Below are 19,278 nucleotides of genomic sequence, written 5' to 3' on the forward strand. Positions count from 1 at the left end.
CAACACACACATACACCACCTCCGTCCCCGGGAATAGCAGGGTGTAGGGTTGCAGGGGCAAGGGAACATGGAGAATAATCCTGGTGAAGATCGAGGATGTTGGGGCTTCCTGTTGTTTATGAAGGAATGAGTCACTACCTAACTAATATTCGGCACTGAGGACATAGATAAGCAGTGGAGTATTAGTGTATGACCTTGGACAGGCATGAGAAGCAGGAAAAGTGCACCATGGTTGGTGACGCAGTTAATTTGGATCTGATTCAACATCCATGAAGATTAAATATGCTCGAACACAACACCATTCTCTGGAACATGTGGACCACCCGGATTATATACTGTACTAATTAATCTGCTTAAGCAACATTTTGTTTTTTTTTCCCGTTTTTGCGAGCTTAAGCTATTGCTGAATGCATTAGCAGCTAGCTAGGTAACTGGTGCGAAACTGAACCCGCGTCATTAGTCCAAGACGACGAAGAAGACAAGCCTAATACAGTGAGTAATAAGGTGGGCAGCTAGTTGGTGACAGATGCAGTGCGCTTTTCTTTCTTTCCTGAGATGTGTTTTCTAGCTAGGTCTAGTTTATATTTCAACATTGGGCAGGGCAGGGCAGGCAGGAAGGAACATTAATCAAGTCTGCCCCTTTGGTATCAACAAACATTTTGCAATCTACTACTCCCTCCGTTCCAAAATAGATGACCCAACATTTTGGAACGGAGGGAGTAGGTGGTAGAATCGCTGGAAAATGAACTAAAAAATTAAGGAACATGCATGGTCAAGCAAAAGTAAACTAATACAGTGAGTAAGTAATTAGGCAGGCATCTATACGTGTGTGGATCCATACCATACCATCAAAATTAAGTTAACACATCAGAGCAGGAAAGGTAAAGAATTTAACCCTAAACCACCTGTGGATGTGGAAGGGGAAATGGCTTCGCCGTGAAGAATTGGGTGCGTGGGCGGGGAGGCTGGGCTAGACCGCCAGCGGGAGCCTCTCCTCTGGTGGGCAGAATCATCCATCTCCATCCATGCTCGCGCACGACGTTTAAGATGTGACATTGCTTGCACAAGGAGAATGGGAAATCCATTTTCATAATATTTGTCACACCGTTTAACAGGGTGAAGCATGCGCATTCCCTAAAAAAGTCTTTATCATTTTTCAATTTAAAAATATTTTCCATCTTTATTAAAATTACAGAGATTTTAAAAACTGCTTACATGTTTTATTAAAATAGTTGTGAGATAAGACCGCTTTCTTAAAAATACCAGGAGCTTCTCAGCGAATGCTTCCAAAGACGAATATTCGGTACAATACAAACTTAGAGAAAAAAAAAGAGACAACTAGAACCAAGGAGATTGGCTTGCCCATCTATAGCGAACGGCGTGCATGTGCTCAATATTACGCGCGCAAGGAAGTCTCTTCATCAATGGGAACGCATATTGGATGCAAGTAGCGTAAAATTGTTGGCCTTTAGCACAGGGGCATCCGCGACTGTGTCGACTCCTCAGCAAGGAACTGCCTCGGTCTCAACTGACAACTTATACAACCACTTACTGAGAAGACATCTGTTCTTGACTTCAAGATTCTCAATACCAAGGCCCCCCTGGTCCTTTGGTCAACAGATGATATCCCATTTGGCGAGTCGGTATTTTCTCTTTAGTTCATCACCCTGCCAGAAGAATCGGGATCGATAAAAGTCCAGCCTTTTCCTAACCCCAACTGGGACTTCAAAGAAGGATAAGAGAAACATAGGCATACTCGTGAGCACCGAATTAATAAGAATCAATCTGCCTCCATATGACATGAGTTTTCCTTTCCAGCAACTCAGTTTCTTCTCAAACCGATCCTCGATGCACTTCCACTCTCTGTTTGTTAGCTTACGATGGTGAATGGGTATACCTAGGTACGTAAAAGGTAAAGCCCCCAATTCACATCCGAACAATTGCCTATAAGCCTCTTATTCCTCCTTGGCTCTACCAAAGCAGAACAACTCACTTTTATGAAAGTTAATCTTCAATCCAGTCAATTGTTCAAATAAGCATAACACTAACTTCATATTTCTCGCTTTTGCCAAGTCGTGCTCCATAAAGATGATTGTATCATCGGCGTACTGCAGGACGGACACACCACCATCAACTAGATGAGGCACCAAGCCACCCACCTGACCGGCCTCCTTTGCCCTGCCTATCAGGATCGCCAACATATCAACCACAATGTTGAACAAGATAGGAGACATGGGATCACCTTGTCTCAGTCCCTTGTGTGTCTGGAAATAATGACCTATATCGTCATTCACTTTAATTCCAACACTCTCTTTTTGCGTGAAAGATTCTACCTGGCGTCGCCAAGCTTCATCAAAACCCTTCATGCGTAAGGCCTGTTGAAGGAACGGCCATTTGACTTTATCGTACGCCTTCTCGAAATCCACCTTGAAAACAACTTCATCAAGTTTTTTCGTGTGAATCTCATGGAGCCTTTCACGAAGGACCACAACCCCTTCGAGGATGTTCCCGTCCGGCATGAAAGCAGTTTGAGTAGGCTGCACCACAGCATGCGCAATCTGTGTGGGCCTAATTGTCCTGACCTTGGTAAATTTTTTGAAACTAACATTGAGAAGACAGATGGGCCTGAATTGCTCGATTCTCACAGCCTCTGTTTTCTTAGGAAGCAGGGTTATCATACCATAATTTAGTTGAAAAAGCTGAAGCTGTCCCGAGAACAAATCATGGAACATCGGCAACAGGTCCCCTTTAATAATATGCTAGCACTTCTTATAAATCTCAGCCGGGAATCCATCCGGGCCGGGAGCCTTATTATTTTTCATCTGCGATATGGCCTCGAACACCTCCTTTTCAGAAAAAGGAGCGGTTAAAATATCATTCTCAACAGCAGTAAGTTGAGGCACATCCTCAACCCTAGACTCATCTAGAGACACACAATTATCCTCTGGGGGTCCAAATAACTGCTTGTAATACTCAGTAATGTATAATTTTAGGTTCTCCTGACCAATAATCGTTCCTTCATCTTGTTCAAGCTGAAAGATCCTCTTCTTCCTGTGTTTGCCATTGGCGATCATGTGAAAATAAACTCACTCCAAGTCATACGATGCCATGATCATGCACTATTCGATATGCAAAGCATGCCACTTGTAAGTATGGATCAACATTAGCAAAATAACTATCTTGCACTACTCATCAATAAACCATACTGATTTTTCTACACTGGTTATTATCATAAATCATTTTGATTAAATTATCATTTATATGAAAATTCAATTATCCAAAAAATAAGCTACCATTATTTATCAAAGCACTTTCATTAAGCAAATTTTTTACTCTTACTTGATTAAACTAGTTCATGCAATCAACCAGTAACTAAAACAAGCATATCAAGCATGACAAAGTAACTAATCATTAAACAATAATTATTTAGCTATTTCAAATGCATGATAAATAGCTCATATTTAAGTAGAAAAATCATAGATATTGATATGACACCATTCAAATGTTATTGTGGCTTCAAGACAAGTCTCTCCCTCTGAAAGTATTTAAAAACCACAAAACAAAAATATCAAGAACCACTCTGAAAATCACCAGAAATTTTAGGCAGCAAGGAAAAATCCACACTTTGGTGTGCTGCTAGAGCTTTCTCAAACAAACACAATGCAAAAAGAATCAACTCATTTGGACTTATAGGCTAGGAGATCTCAATGGTCAAAGTTCTGGTCAAAATATTTGAATATATTTGAAATAACAGAAAACCTGGGGGGGGGGTGACGTCGATGGCGTAAAGCCAGAAGACGCCTCCACTCGTACTGCTTCGGGTGCGAGTGGAGAGGCTGACACCGGGCCCCACCAGTCAAGAGAAAGGAGAGGGGGAGAGAAACAGAGTGCGGCGGCGCTTCGCCGGAGCTCACGCCAGCGAGGAGGGTTCCTTGGGCAAAACTAAAGGGATAGGATTGAAGAGGGGTCTACGGCGCACCTGCATGTACCCGTGGCACGTCGAGAGATGGCCGGAGCTGCTCGCAACCAACCTCGCAAGCGGCGGCGGCGGTCGGGACTTGCCGGAGAGGAAGAAGGCGACGGCGAGGGGCGGTTCCGGGGGCTCTACGGCTTCCAGGCGTCACTAGAGGTTTTCCAGGGATGCGCTTGAGTGGTAGGTTGGGCTCCAGGAGGTCCCTTCGGTCGCTGCCTCCTCCTGCCGGCGAGCTGCGCCTGGAACCGCCGTGAAGTCCAAGCCGCGCGACCTCTCTCTCTCCTTCCTCTTCCTGGGCGTGGCGGCCCGAGCCCAAGCCCCTGGCCATGGCGCTCGGCTCGTGACAGCGCGTGCTCCTAGGGTGTCGGCCTGAACCCTGGCCATGGCGAGCGGCGGTCCTTGCTCCTTGCTCATGGGTGCGGGAGCCCGTGATCCTGGCGCGGTGTCCCTTGCTCGCCTTGCTCCTGGGCGCGGCGCGCAGCAACCATTGCTACTGGGTGCGAAGCGCGGTGGAGGTGGCCGTCAGCGAGTGGTGCAGGTGCTGGAGCTCGGGCCATCGCCGGGTGGAGGAGAGACAGAGAAGAAAGAGACATGGGGAGAGAAAAATAATTAGAGCTCTGATGCATGGGGCCCAACTATCATAATCACGATTAATTATAAAACACTCTCTCATTACGGTTTCTTTTTTGAAACAGTCGACCACCCACTTGGTAGTTATGTGAAAAATATTAAAAACATGTAGTTTTTCATAACCCAGCCTGTAAAGTAGTAGTTTTATGATATTTACTCGTGATTCGATGCATGTTGAAGAAAAAAGATGCAACGTGTTTTTTTTAGGAATGTGTTGTTTTGAGTGTATTCGTTGTGGCCTATATTGTGGTGCTACAGAGCAGTCATTTATCTATCTGGGGAAATGGTTTTAATGTGTATGCTGCCTTAAGACATCTATATGTGAGTGCAGGATATACTCTCTCTGTCCCATAATATAAGACCGTTTTGCAACCTAAAACAGCCTGCAAAACGATCTTATATGATGATAGTGGGAGTATGATTTTAAACTGCAAACATGTGAAAAGTTGGTAACCGCAACAACACTGGTAATGCTTGGTTCAATATAAAAGTCTATGTATCCTGGTGGCGTGTTCACGGTGGAGGACCTCGATTGCTCTGTAGTGTTAGGGGTGGTGTTGCTGCGCTCAGCGCCTATGTATCCTGCCTTGGGCGTGTGCGTGTGTTGTGGTGGGGTGCGTTGTACTTGGGCTCTGGTTGATCTTTGCTTTATATATAAAGCGGGGCGAAAGCCTTTTTCGGTAAGTAAATTTACACGGTAACAAAATACGGCGATACATGAAGCACGCTTATCTTGCATAACAATAGAGACCAAAAAAATTTCAAGGTGATGAAGCATGTGGAGCTTTATCTGAATGTTCAGAATAAAGAAGGGTACCCAATTTTCTTCAAAATTTCCGCTACACAAAACCATGAGGCATCCACTTAGCAAGAGAGGAAGGAAAACAAACCATGAGCCATTCACCCAGTATATGCCTAGTAAAGTTTAATTTGGATGAAACCTTATTACTTACTGGTATGGTTCAAAAGTATTATCAGATCACATATAGGACCATGCACTACGTATCAAGATTTATCAGTTTTACATGTATATAGCACTGCAGCAAAATTAGTTCTTCAAATCATGCATACTAGTGGAGGCATTGCAAGTGGGTAATGTTTCTACAAATAGCACGACAGATATTCAGTTTCTAACCAGGACTAAGATAATCATTCCAGTGACGCTGAATCACATTATTTTCCAACTCCCATTGATCGAAAACCAAAGTTAAACTATAAGGCCCATACCCAATTATTCACCAAGAGAAATCAAGTATCAACATTTTGCAATCTAGGTGCTAGAATTGCTGGAAAAAGAACTAACGAATCGGTGCGAAATCAACATTAAGGAACATGGTCAGGTCAGGTCAGGTCAGGCAAAACTAAACAGATTGCATACGTGATTACATCCAAGACTTGAAGAAGCTAATCGAGATGTAAGATATCAGTAGCACCGGCACACCCAAACGTTCAGATGCCAGTGGTGTTTAAGGCTAGCTAATAGTCAATGAAGAAATGGTCATACCTCTTTAACTTTGAGACGGGAGGGGCGCGAGGAGAAACAAAAGGAACGGCGATGGCTCCCTCTATCTGTGTTCAAAAACTGTTCCCTAGCCATCAAACATTCTCCAAACTGTGGCAATGGATCTCAAATAATATTGGACGCAGATGAGCCCCTTTGAGCGAGGAGATAGTTCATGATGCCCTCGATAGAATCCATGCATATCTCAGGTGTAAACTGCAAGGAAGATGAAAATAAGCAATAACCTTTTGTAGTTATTAGCTGCAATATATGATTTATATTTGCTACTCTGTAATACCTGTTTTCAGCTTGTAATACATATGTTGACTCCTCTGTTTAATATGCAACAGTGACTCATCTAATACTCTCTCCGTCTGGAAATAATTGTCGCAAAAATGGATAAAAATAGATGTATCTAGAACTAACATACGTCTAGATATATCCATTTCTCCGACAAGTATTTCCGGACGGAGGGAGTACTAGGAAATTATTTATTTTCCCTTTCTTAGTATGGAAGTACTCCACAATAAGTACATAGCTTGTAAAAACGTCTTATATTGTGACACGTAACGGCAGCTAAGATAAAACATACTCTGACACATCACCATGCAGGCCATGGAGATGGAGATCAAGATTACTAATCTGCTTAAGTAACTTTTTCTATTTTCCTGCTAGCTAGGGCCACTTAAGCAATGGTTGGGTGCATTAGTAGCTACTTCTTCCATTCCTAAATTGAACTACCAAAACGTCTTATATTTAGCAGTAGTTCACTAGTGCCAGGCTGTGTCATTCATCCAAGACGCCAAAGACAAGATTGTGCTAGGGATTAACTAATAGAGTGATTAGGTAAGGCAGATAGTTAGTGACAGATGCAGTGTGCCTTAAATGAGATCTGGTAGCTGGGCCAAGTTTATTAGTACGTTGGGCAGGCACGAAAAGCGGGGAAAGTGCAGCATCGAACGTGTCGGCCTGGGGAGAGAAATACATGAGGGTGTTTGGTTGCATTGGTGGGTAAGTATATGTACGTACTGTAGATCTGGTTCACAGCACCATGCATGGTCTGGCCATGATAGAGATTAGTAATCTGCTTAAGTGGTTGTGTTTATTTTTCTGCCAGGGCTGCTTAAGCAACTGTTGTGGGTGCATTAGTAGATATGGATATGGTTAACTAGTGCCAAACCGCAACACTAATTCGGGACAACGAAGACGATCGAGCCTATGCCTTGGGCTAACTAAACTAATACAGTGAGTAATTAGGCAGGCACATCTGTAGTACTACTTCAAGTGAGAAATGCAATGCGATTCCCTTGAGATGTGCTAGCTATATGTCTAGTTTATTTCTCGACATTGGGCAGGGCAGGCAGGAAGGAAGATTATATCTGTGCAGGAGCATCTGTCGGCGTGAATCTGCTCAATGGTGGGTGCAGGAAGGCAGGATAAGAAAGTTAAAGAATTAGAAGAAAAAAATAACCAGATGAAGGGGAGCCTAGTTCGCCGCCGGCGCCATGCAACGTGTGCCCCTTTGCTGTGGAGGATGGGCGGAGGGGAGGAGGGGAGGAGGCTGTATGTGCTGGAATAAGAAGGCAGGGTACCCGTCGCCGGTCAAACCTGGTGAGATGATGCCTTTCACCCATGGAATGCTGAGTATTTGGTGTTTCAGATCTTGCAAACTCAGAGCGGTCTCTGAAAGTGAATAGGAGCATAGCGGCATCATCCAAGCCAAACACGTCTCCTCTCTTGCAAGCTGGGTCAGATCATTGTCCTTTACTTCTAGATAATGGGGAAGATAGGGGCTGCCACTAAGTTTCGTTTTGAGTCTAAGAAAGCCGCCCTGTTATTATTTTCTTAACCTCAGAAAGTCTCACGCGCGGGGCACCTCACATCGCACTCGAATCATTCTCAGATGCCCCGAGAGGCATCTTTCCTTATGATCTGGTGGTTCACACGCGCGCAAACGAGTCACCCGATAAAAGTCAAAATATGGTTCTTATGGGCGGTTTAAGAAAATACATTCCAATCACAAGAAAGTCTAGAAAGTTCTGAGACTGGGGTAGGTGAATCCATTTCCCATCTTCTTAACCTGAAATGAAGGGGTACCCCCGGGAAGAGATCCAGTGGAGACAGCTGGGCCTGTAGCTCAGAGGATTAGAGCACGTGGCTACGAACCACGGTGTCGGGGATTCGAATCCCTCCTCGCCCACAGCCTTCCAAAGGGGCCCCGGGGAATCTCCAGATCCAGTGGAAATCGTTTACGAAGGGGATGCACAAGGGTACAACTGGGAGGAACCGGTGCTGGCGCTCCTGGTTCATGGGATCCTAACCGCGATGGGGAGATTAGATATTATTCTTTCGTAAGTCCACTGAAGAATAGAATAGAATAGAATAGAATAGAATAAACACATGGCACAGCTGGGTGCTAGAATAGTAGTTGATAGAAGGAGGAGATCCATAAGAACCAAGTCGTGGAGAAGATAGCATCAAACTGGAGATAATAAACCTAACTCTCCGTGCTTTAATCGAGAATGGGGTGGCCGTGAGAATGATTCCGAGTCTTCCTGACCAGACCCATGTGGAACTTGTAAATAAATAGGTTTGTAAGTGCCTAGCTGAGTAATAAGATAAGTACCTTTGCTAATAATCCAAAACCTTTCATCTTCTCTTCCTATGAAACAAATAACATTCTGGAACAGTTTAGGACAGAACAGGCCTCAGTAGAAAGCGAGCTTTTTTCGCCCGGACCTCTAGAAATCGTGAAAAATTTCTTCCATTTTTTAAAATATCGCGAATATAGTGGAAAAAACTCTAGAACATTCCTTTGAATGGAATTGTTCCGGTGGCTCACTTTTTCTAAGTAATGGGGAAGAGGACTGAAACATGCCACTGAAAGACTCTACTGAGACAAAAAGATGGGCTGTCAAAAAGGTAGAGGAGGTAGATTGACAGTATCCGAATCAAATAAGAAAAAAACGTAGCTATTTCATCAAATCCCGATTGTGTGGGTGTGAAGTGGAAAAATCCCGTTCTGCCTGGTAAGTCCATCAGTCCAAACAGTTGTCCATGTACCACTAGAAGATTCGGCAGCTACTGCAGCCCCTGCTTCTTCGGGCGGAACCCCAGGCTGAGGACTTACTCGGAATGCTGCCAAGATATCAGTATCCTTAGTTTCATAGGATAGGGATAGAGGAAGAGGGGAAAATCAAAATGAAATAAATAAAGAATAAAGCCAAGAAAATAAGTCGAAGATAGAAGATGGCTCTAGAGATATGGTAATATGGAGAAGACAAAATTGTTTGAAGCACGCACAGAACCGGAAGCGCCTCTTGCTGGATACAACCACTGAACCGGAAAATGGCCACTATCGTCACCGAGAAAATACTATCTTGTGGACTCAGAAAAACCGGAATATGATGCTTTCTACTTCAGCAGTAGGGTTGGCCTGAAGCCAGCCCATAGAATAGATACTACTTGCAAACGAAAAAAAGTGCAATGTTTCCATTTTTTTTCTGGATCGCATTCCCGCATTAATGGGCGAACAGCCCAACCCTTGGAACCACCTACAGCTCCAGGTGGCAGCTGGATCCTTCGGGAAGCCATAGTAGGGATTACGTCAGTACATTCTTAGGCGAGCAGTGGGTTATATCACCCCCATTTTGTTCTTAGTTGAGAAGAACACAGGTAAGAAAGTATAGAATGTTCTGAGACTGGGGTAGGTGAATCCATTGACCTTGACGTAGGGCTTTCCCCCCTTGCCTTGATGGAAATTGGCTTCGCTGCGCCCTGAATAATCAAAAAGCTGCATGAGAAGATTCATCCCATGTTTTCTTAGGTTTATTCTGGATGTACAATGCAATTTCGGTAGTCATTTTCCATTTCAGTTGGAAAATGCAGTCGGATGTTTGGGGTACTAGATAACCCTAGGCCTTCTTCGTTTCCCCACGGGCATTCACTTCTCTTCAAGCTCGGGATTAGCGAAACATGGATCCGACGCCCATCTCTTTTTCCACTTTGCAAGGCTGAGAGACTTTACCAATTGAGAAAAAAAAGCATGAGCAGGATCAGCAGAGTCCGAGATCATACTTATATATCAGTCACAGTAACGTAAGCATGAGACTTTTTGGTAGTACCGGTGAACCAGATGGCCGCGGCGACCGCCTCTTCCACTAGACCTCGTCTTTCAAAGAGCAGCAGCCCTGCAAGCCTAATAGAACCTTGTTTCCCTATTACTTACTTTTGCTTTGAGTGAGACCAAAAAGAAGAAATGACACGAGGGTTCTATATATAGATAGAGAAAGAAAGAAAAAGAAAATAGAAAGAACAAGAAAATTATGAAGTTTTTTGACACGAGGCCTTGCGCAAAAGACGAGTACTTCAGAGCCCACCAGGAAAGCACAGACTCTACTCACCCACGCGTTTTCCACCGATCGGTATCCATCGCTCAGAGAGCTGCTTTCTCCCCGATATCTGTATCTGCTTTCGGACGGCCAGACAAGCAAGAAGAAGGAAACTTCCATTTCGCATAGCTGCTAGAGTGTTTTTGGCATTAACAGAAATTTTGGACTAGTAATTAGTCCAAAAAATACTACTAATTCTGCCTGCGGCGTTTTCGCCAGACGGTCTTTGCCAGTAGTGCCATCCTCCTTTCTTTCTCCTCAACCTATCTCCATTGGATGGACTTACGAAAGAATGGTACAGCGTTTGCATCAATAGAGAACCTTTTCCTCTGTATGAATCTATATTATTCCATTCCAATTTCTTCCCGAAACTTCCCAAGAAAAATCCCGAATTGAGGTGGTGCGAGAAATTTCAGCTGTACCAATTCCTAGAAGCATCTGTTCTGATACTTTGACATGGACAAGTTCAACCTGCCATGATACAGCTCCTGAAGCATTTAGATTAGTATATCTCTCAACTGGGGCCCCATCACTCCAATCTTTACTTACCTACCTTGGCTTAACTCATTAACTCCCACGACAGGGGGCTTTTGCTCATGGAGCTATTTTTTTCATTAGGGATTACAATCCGGAACAGAATGAGGATAATGTATTGGCAAGAATGTTAGACCATAAAGAAGCTATCATATCTCATTTAAGTTGGGCTAGCCTCTTTCATTCTTTCTATTCCAAAAAAAAATCCAATACCCGGAACTGGCTCCAGAAAAGCAAATCTTGATCGAACCTATATTTTCCCAATGGATACAATCTGCTCATGGCAAGACGATATATGGGTTCGATATACTCTTATCTTCAACGAATGGCCCCGCTTTCAATGCGGGTCGAATCAAAAGTACGATTCCCCAGAAACACATTCCCTTTCAAGCTGAGCTGAGACGTATCCGGCACCTTTACTTGGTCCAGTGCTGCCTCCGGCACTTCTTTCTCTTTCTTGTGCGAACAAACTAGAACCTGCCAGCCCAGTGAACCTGGTCCTTAGTTTCCTACAACTGATTCCTGTTTTTTTGAGCCTTTTTCAGAGCTGTCAAGAACGCATTGTTTGCAGTATCAACCATCATCTACAAATGCCCATCAAAAGAGACCATTTCTCTTGAAACTTCTGTCCCTCCAAGCATTGTACATCCTTCAGAGAGAAAAGCAAAATAACCGTACACATACGACTTAGAATTCTCATCAGAAAATGGTATTACTACTTCAACCAAATCTGTGAGATGATGAACAATGGCATTATTCATCGCAGCACGAGCCCTATAACAGAAAAAGCAATATCTGAAATCTTTAAGCAACTAAAAAAGTTTCGATTTTTGAAATGGGATATTTACGGAATCCCCATGAATAGGATCAAACCTTATTCCATGCTATTTCCATAAGATTCTTCTTTCTTATTCTTAAGCAAGCCCTCGAGAGGGCTTAGTTGATCATGATTTCTATTTTCTCTTTCTTTTCCTTTTTGTTTGTTTCGAGAAAGATATCGTCCGATTCTCCTTAAACCTTCCTCCTCTTACTAATACTACAGAATGTTCTTGTAAATTATGGCCAATACCAGGTATATAAGCAGTGATTTCAAATCCAGAGGTTAATCGTACTCTGGCAACTTTACGTAAGGCAGAGTTGGGTTTTTCGGGGTTGATAGTGGAAAAGTTGTCAGCGGAGTCCCTCGTCCATCCATGTATGAATAGCGGTATCCCCCATTTTGGACTATTCTTCAGAATATAGAGGTATCGAAGATCTAGAAACGATGCGATGACTCCAGTTCGATCCTTTTCCGATGAATCCATTCTAGAAAAAAATACAATTAGATTAGCTCTTCATAGACAAACTTGGGGTTTGCGAGCCAAGGTAAGATCGGCTCGGGATCTTTGTGATTCGGTACCGCTTGAACTAACTGGCCCAATTCTTGGTAGGTACTTATTAGGGGGAGGGCCAACCACCGAATGAACAACGCTAAATATGAATTGAGACGAAAGCTTTCGAATTTTGTAACCCGATCTTGAACCAACTCTGCGAGGAAAGCGGAAGCAAACAGTTATGATGTGGTTGATAGTGTTTTTAGGGATAACCTAAGTCGGCGTTACCCGACATAGTCAACGAATGGAGCAGAATAGTCATTCAACTGATGCTTTGAAAGTATTAAACCATGAAATCTCCTAAGAAAAGTGACGTTGTGATTACTTCTAGATCCAATGAAAACTTTCGAGATAATACAAAAAGCCAAAGGCCGTTGGCGCTCTCCCATCTGACAGTGCGTTAACAAGTCACACACTCATATTCCAGAGATACCGAAACAAAAAAATTCCGCGGTCGAACTACCACCCTCCTTAATGCATATATACTTTGACAGCTCCTTAGCTTGACAATTAACACCACTTTCTTATTACCTAAGAGATTAGATAAGGGAAGAAGGCAATAAAACCATTTAGACCTCTTTGATCTAAATTGGTAAATGTTTTTATATTTTTCACAAATCTATCAATAGGTGAATTCAAGTAGGAAGTGAGGATCAAGTATATGACCTATATTCCTCACTATTAGGGGACTTCAAAGAGGGCATACTAGTAATCGATTATTTGGCCTTTTGCGATCGAACAACCTATGAACAGCTACTCTAGGTTGGGGAGTAGGGCCGGGGGGAAGTTCTAGATACTTTTCCGTACTTTGTATCTGGCGTACTTCACCTAATTTCCTCCGCAGTCTTAGGCTTCGGAGACCCGGGAGGTGAGATAGGGAGCAGAGGGCCCCTGTCCCCGCGCGCGCAGGAATAGACTTCTTTCTCTCTTTCCTTGGAAAGAACAGTTGTTTATTAAGGCCGCTTTTCTAGAACCTACTTTGAAAGTGGAAAATAGGTCTCTCACTCAAGGTCCTTGGATTTCGTGCTCAATCTAGTTGGAGCCTTAGCCCCGGGCCATGCTATTCCATGATATTGGAAAAAGTTGACTAATTATTATCATCGTCTTGAAAGTTGGGCGCCTTTTGAATATGAGTGGGGCTCCTAGTCTAGGCGGCGCCTTCGTGGAGCCAAACCAAAGGAAGAGCAAAAGGGCGAGGCCACACCCGGCTTCGAATAGGAGGGGGGCTTAGCTCTGGATCCCGCCTGCTTGCAGAAATGAATGGATCAGAAAGGGGGCTGGGTTCTATTTCCCGGCCGCCTTTACTCTTAGACTTGTTTCTTTGAATATAACATAATATTGACTGCGCACTTCGAAAGATGATGGACGATCTCTGTCGAAGATTCTCATTCTGAAGCGAATCCACTTTTGCATTCTCAATACTAGGGGGGGCTTCTCCGATCGATTGCTTTAACTGTTATTCCCCAGATTGGCGAAATGTTTTCATAGCCCCCAGCAAGAGGTAAACATGTTACAGGGTAGTGAACTAACTTGTTCCCTAAACTTGACTGCAGCTAAAGAATCGCTTATTCCGAGAGCGGCATTTCTTTGAGTTAAACTCGCAGCTTCAAGGTTGATTAAAACATGGTGAACATTGTTTTAAACATGGTGGACATTTTCTTAGTACATGATAAACATTTTAAAATACACTCTGAACATACTATCACAAAAGTGTGCATGCATTTTTATGTGAATGTTCGCATATTTTTTAAATATTTATATTTTTTTAAAAATATCCATGTTTTTAGAAATATTCATGTAGTTTTTAAAAAAATGTTTGCTGGATTGTTATTATTTTTCAAATTTTATCTCTAAAAAATTCATGTTTTTGTATGAAATGAAAAACGACTTAAAACTAAGCTAAACTGTGTAAACTAAAGAAGCATTTGCTAAAACAAAACCATAGGAGCGCTCCGCAAAACAAAACAAAAACAGGACGCTACATGGAATTGGCATAACGCGCCCTGATCGTTGAGCGCTCCATATAAGAGCACTCACGATTTTCTGGAGACCTGTGCGCATGGCCCGTCAGCATATAACAAAATTAGCAGGACCTTAGGGTCAAGTACGTTTTTATGTTGTTATCTTTTCACAAAACTAACTGTAGGATTTTTTTATCCCCTAAAAAAGCTGGGATTTTTTAAAGAGCTAATAATTTAAATCCTACTCCCTCCGTTCATAAATATTGTAATATGGGCTTCATACGAACTAAAATGAGTGAACAAACACACTAAAACATGTCTATATACATCTGATTTAGGAAAAAGTTAGAACATCTTATATTTATGATTGAAGGGAGATTAGAAAAACAGAAAATAGATTGAACCTGTCTTGTATGTGTTTAAAATATTTTATTCTATATTTTTAAAAGTAAAGCGTACATTAAAAAAGTTTGCCATACATTTAAAAAAGGTTAATCATATATTGAAAGCTTACCGTAAATTAATAAAAGCTCATTATGTATAAGAAGTTTACCATATAGCAAATAAATATTGAATGTATATTTAAACAATGTTCATCTTATGTTAAAAAATGTTTATAGTATAAAAACTATAAAAATAAAGAATGTAAAACAACAACAACAGAAACCCCATATCTAGAAGTAAAAACCATAAAAACGAAATGAAAAATAAATAAATAAAAACTACTCCCTCCGTCCCATAATATAAGAGCGTTTTTAACACTAGTGTTAAAAGTTCTTTTATATTATGGGACGTAGTGTGTTAAAAACGCTTTTATATTATGGGACGAAGAGAGTAGAAAAAAATCAAAACATAAAAAACATGCACAAAAACCATAAAAACGATTGTGTTTTTTAAATAGTTTTGAAAAAATATTCATGAATTTTGTAAAGGTGCTTGTGAAATTTTATAAAAATATATTTTTTTCATAGAGAAAAGATACATAATATGTGAAAGTTAAAATAGAAAAAGGAAAACAGAAAAGAAACATGAAAAACAGCAAGGAAACCGGCAGGAGAAAAAGAAACAGAACAAAAACCCACTGTAGGGTTGTCCGAAGCGCGCCAAGGGGGTACCGCGTTTGCGCGATCTGCAGCGCGGAATAGGAAAAGCAGAAAATAAAGAACAAAAAAGCACTTGCAAGTTGCGACGTCCACAAGAAAAAGGAGGGTCTCTTTATATTTCTAATTACAATAATTTCTTACGAATTTTGGTATAGTCTTGCCTTGAATGTTGTTGATGTACAAAAATCCATGGACCTCGATATAATTTTTGTTATGTTTGAGCTGTTGTGTATTTCCGGTGAATCTTTATAATAGATCTGATCTTTTCGCAAAAAATAAAAAAAAACAGCATATCTTTTTTCTTTTCTTTTGCTTGTTGAGACAGGTTGGAGTTGGGATTACATTGTGTTACAGGTAGCGTCCAACAGATAGTAGAGGTAGAGTCACACAGCATGCTGCCGAGCCACAAGCAGAAATGGATGTATGTAGACGTATTCGAGAATGACATGATATGTAGTACAAGAAAATGCTAGTACAAGAAAATGCCAGCGACAGAAAATGAAACTGAACATGCGTGTGGTGCAGAAAGGGATAGCAAATACAGTTGAGTCGATTAAACTGACGGAAGATGGGAATCACTTGAGCAAATTCAAATGTAAAGCACAAATGAAAAGCCCCAATGTACAACTGAATCAACCACGCCATACGAAATGTATCTGCAGAGAATGAAGAACTTAGAAACCACAAATAGTCTCCATAATACACTCTTCAGGTTGCAGATGCCCACTGAAACCACGTAAGGCAGCCATCTCCATCCTCCTCTGAAACCACTTGACAAGGTCCATTGCTCTGTCACTTCTTGTTGGTCCAATGTAAATTGGTCTGCCAACCCATTTGAAACTTGAACTTCCACAAACAACTGCCATCCCTCTTCTTGTGTAAAAATTTGCGACAGCAAACATATACTACAATGACATGTCCACGACGGCTTAGCACTAGAGATCATACTACAGCCAAAGGACTTGCTCACTGCTATTTTGCTTGCAGATTCTTCTTTCAGGTTACAACAACCAACTGAAAGTAATACGTATATAGAAATCACAACTAGTCTTTAGCCTCCTCACATGCAGCTACATTATTAATTACTGGGTTCTCTCAGCCGCAAAAAAGCGCAAATACAAATGACAGTACAAATAGTCTGCCCATAATTCACAATGCACGACGGCACTCTTCTTTCCCGATCCAAATTTTGATTCATGCCGCAGCATCACTCTGCCTCCATTGTCAGACAGAAAGGGAAGTACACGAGAGCCAGCCTTATTAGGTACTGTTATGTTTAGCACACTGCTATCATAATAGCTACATGTATCCATCAACTTAGTTTCTTTCCCGGTATTGTTTTACCAATTCAGAAAGGGATTTAAATGATTTCCACTCACATAAATTAGCCAATTAGCGCCATATCAAAGGACTGAATTAAGAAGAGCACTGCTACTTGAGGCTAAAATAATAGCACTTTCAAAAATAATAGTAGCAAAATTTCTGATTTAGTGGAGATGGCAGTTTGGTCTCATCTGCCTACCTTGTTATCATGCATGCACTTTCTCCTTTCCTCGAGATGTTGCCTTCCGTTGCTGTGCTTCTTCTTCCTTGTTCCTCCTCTGTGGCAATTGAAAGAAGGAATCAATAGGGCAAAAAAAGTAAAATAAATTGACAACAAAGTCTTCGAACCAATACATATAAAGAGTGGTGCACATTTACCTACAGACTTGATCAAGTGCTGGGACAGTGCACCCCTCACCCCGACAGCATCCTCATCTGCTACCTGCCGCAATTCCCCCTGGCCCTCACCCTCATACACACCTTCGTCCTCATCCTCGTCCTTCTCCTCCATGTCTATCACTATGTTATGCAACATGCAGCATACCCAGATTGTCCAGAACATGTCAAGTTTATTATCTGGATGCCACCCTTCTCCCTGAAGGCACTTCCATGTGTCTTTTAACTTTGATAGCGCCCTCAGAGCAACAGCTGTCGCCGCAGAATGTCTCCTGTTGAACTCAACTTTGGCGTCTGAGAGTGAGAGACCATCCTCTGACAGATAAGGTGTGAGGATCCAGGGACGAAGAGGGTATCCTGCATCACCAATTATGTAATCTCCGACTTCCGAGCCATTTGATAACTTCAGCTTGCTGCCATTCACCAGAGCACCATCCTCATAGTACTTCAAGAGATCAGAGTCCAACTCCAAGAGATCAGAGGCCAACCAAACCTGTGTGAACCTCATACCTGGATCAACGATGGCTCGCATTAGCACAGAATCATTCTCCTCACCGTCACGATCTTGTGATCCAAGCGTGATTTGGGCTGTATGTACAGCCCCGCAGCAGTTTGCCAGGCCGTGTATCTTGTCAAATTTGCGCTTGATCTTCTCCATTTGATAGGACCCTGGCCATTTGAAGTGGTGCGCTGTTGGATTTTGCATGGCCTTAGGAAAAACTTTAGTTATCAGCAAGGCAGTTGACTCGCTCACACCAAGAGAGGATCCTACGGTAACCGGAGAGTCACCAGAGTTCAGCATTCTCAGAGCGACAGCCACTCTATCTTGTAAAGATAACACTCTCCCATTGACAAAGGTGGGCTCCCTTGCCATCATATCTTCAAAAAATGGGATCCTCACCAAGCTGCAGACATAACTGAAGGTGCTTCTTCTCATTTTGTACATAGACTCAAATCCTTGCGCATCCACGATAGAAGATGATAAGGTTTCTGCATGGAAAGAAAAACACAAAACTGGTTACATGATACTCTATATATGTTAAACTCGAGAAAACCTAGAAGAACAAGTAAGAGCATCTCCAACAGGCGTGCAACCGCGCGGCGCGCTAAAATAAGTTTACAACACCAAAATAGCAACTTTTTGCACGCCGCAGAGCGCTGGCTTCAGCGGCCACTGCAAAAAATTGTGTGCACGCGCCGCTCCACCAAAAATGCTAAACTACTCTTCGTCCTCCTCCTCCTCCGACTCAGTGATGTTCTCCTCCTCCTCCGACGTCGTTAAAATTTACAGCGCACGATACACATTCATACGCAAAAACAAGGTAATTCATAGATAGGCATAGGTAAAATGATACATAAGAGGGGAGCGATTATCAGGTAAAACGATTCGGCGCCAACTGTGGATGGCTCTGGCGACTGGCGACTCCCCGGGCGGCGCCCCTGGCGGCCCGGATGCCGCGGCTGCCCCGCTGCCGCCTCTCCTTCTGCCCCCCTCGCCGGCGCCCGCCGCCCCGGCCCCTCCGCCGACCCCCCCCTTCGGGCTCTCCACGGGTGCTGTGGGCCGACATCGCCGAGGCCGATGACGTCGCCGCTGGGCGCCCCGTTGTGTGTCGGGACCGTGTCCCTCCCAAGGCCCCGCCGCGGCTGCTGCCCGACCTCGCCGGTAGCCTTACTCCCAGGGGTGGGAGTTCGGCCGCCCGCGGGTTGGAGCGGCGCAGGCGCCTGCCGTCCGCCGCCTCGTCGGCACAGGGGAGGCAAGGCTCGTCTTTGGGGTCCGGGACGTACTCCCGGCGGAGCCGCGCTGGCTGCTGGGGTGTAGCTGGCCGCGCGGACCGTGGTCCGGTTGGCGCCTCCTGGAAACCCTCGTCCCTGGCCATGCCCCCCTCTGCGCCGGCCCGTTCGTCTCCGACGACCCCGACCGAGCCCGTTCCGGTTCTCCCCCGGCGCGCCCCCTTCCGGCCCTTCTTCCCTTCCCGCGGCCCCTCCGGACCCCATCCCCCGGGTCGCTCCCCCGCCCCGCCATCCCTTCTCCGTCCACGCCCTTCCTCGCCGGCGGCCGCCGCGGCGACGATGCGGGAAACCCTACCCCCCCC

The 19,278-nt window shown here is 43.6% G+C and overlaps 1 pseudogene; it reads right to left on the reverse strand.

Moving 5' to 3' along the window:
* Positions 1-16,527: 16,527 nt before the first annotated feature.
* LOC123162589 (putative disease resistance protein RGA1) overlaps positions 16,528-19,278 on the reverse strand; it is a 15,553-nt pseudogene continuing 12,802 nt past the window's right edge.

Source organism: Triticum aestivum, chromosome 7B (genome assembly GCF_018294505.1).
Source record: "Triticum aestivum cultivar Chinese Spring chromosome 7B, IWGSC CS RefSeq v2.1, whole genome shotgun sequence".
NCBI lineage: Eukaryota > Viridiplantae > Streptophyta > Magnoliopsida > Poales > Poaceae > Triticum > Triticum aestivum.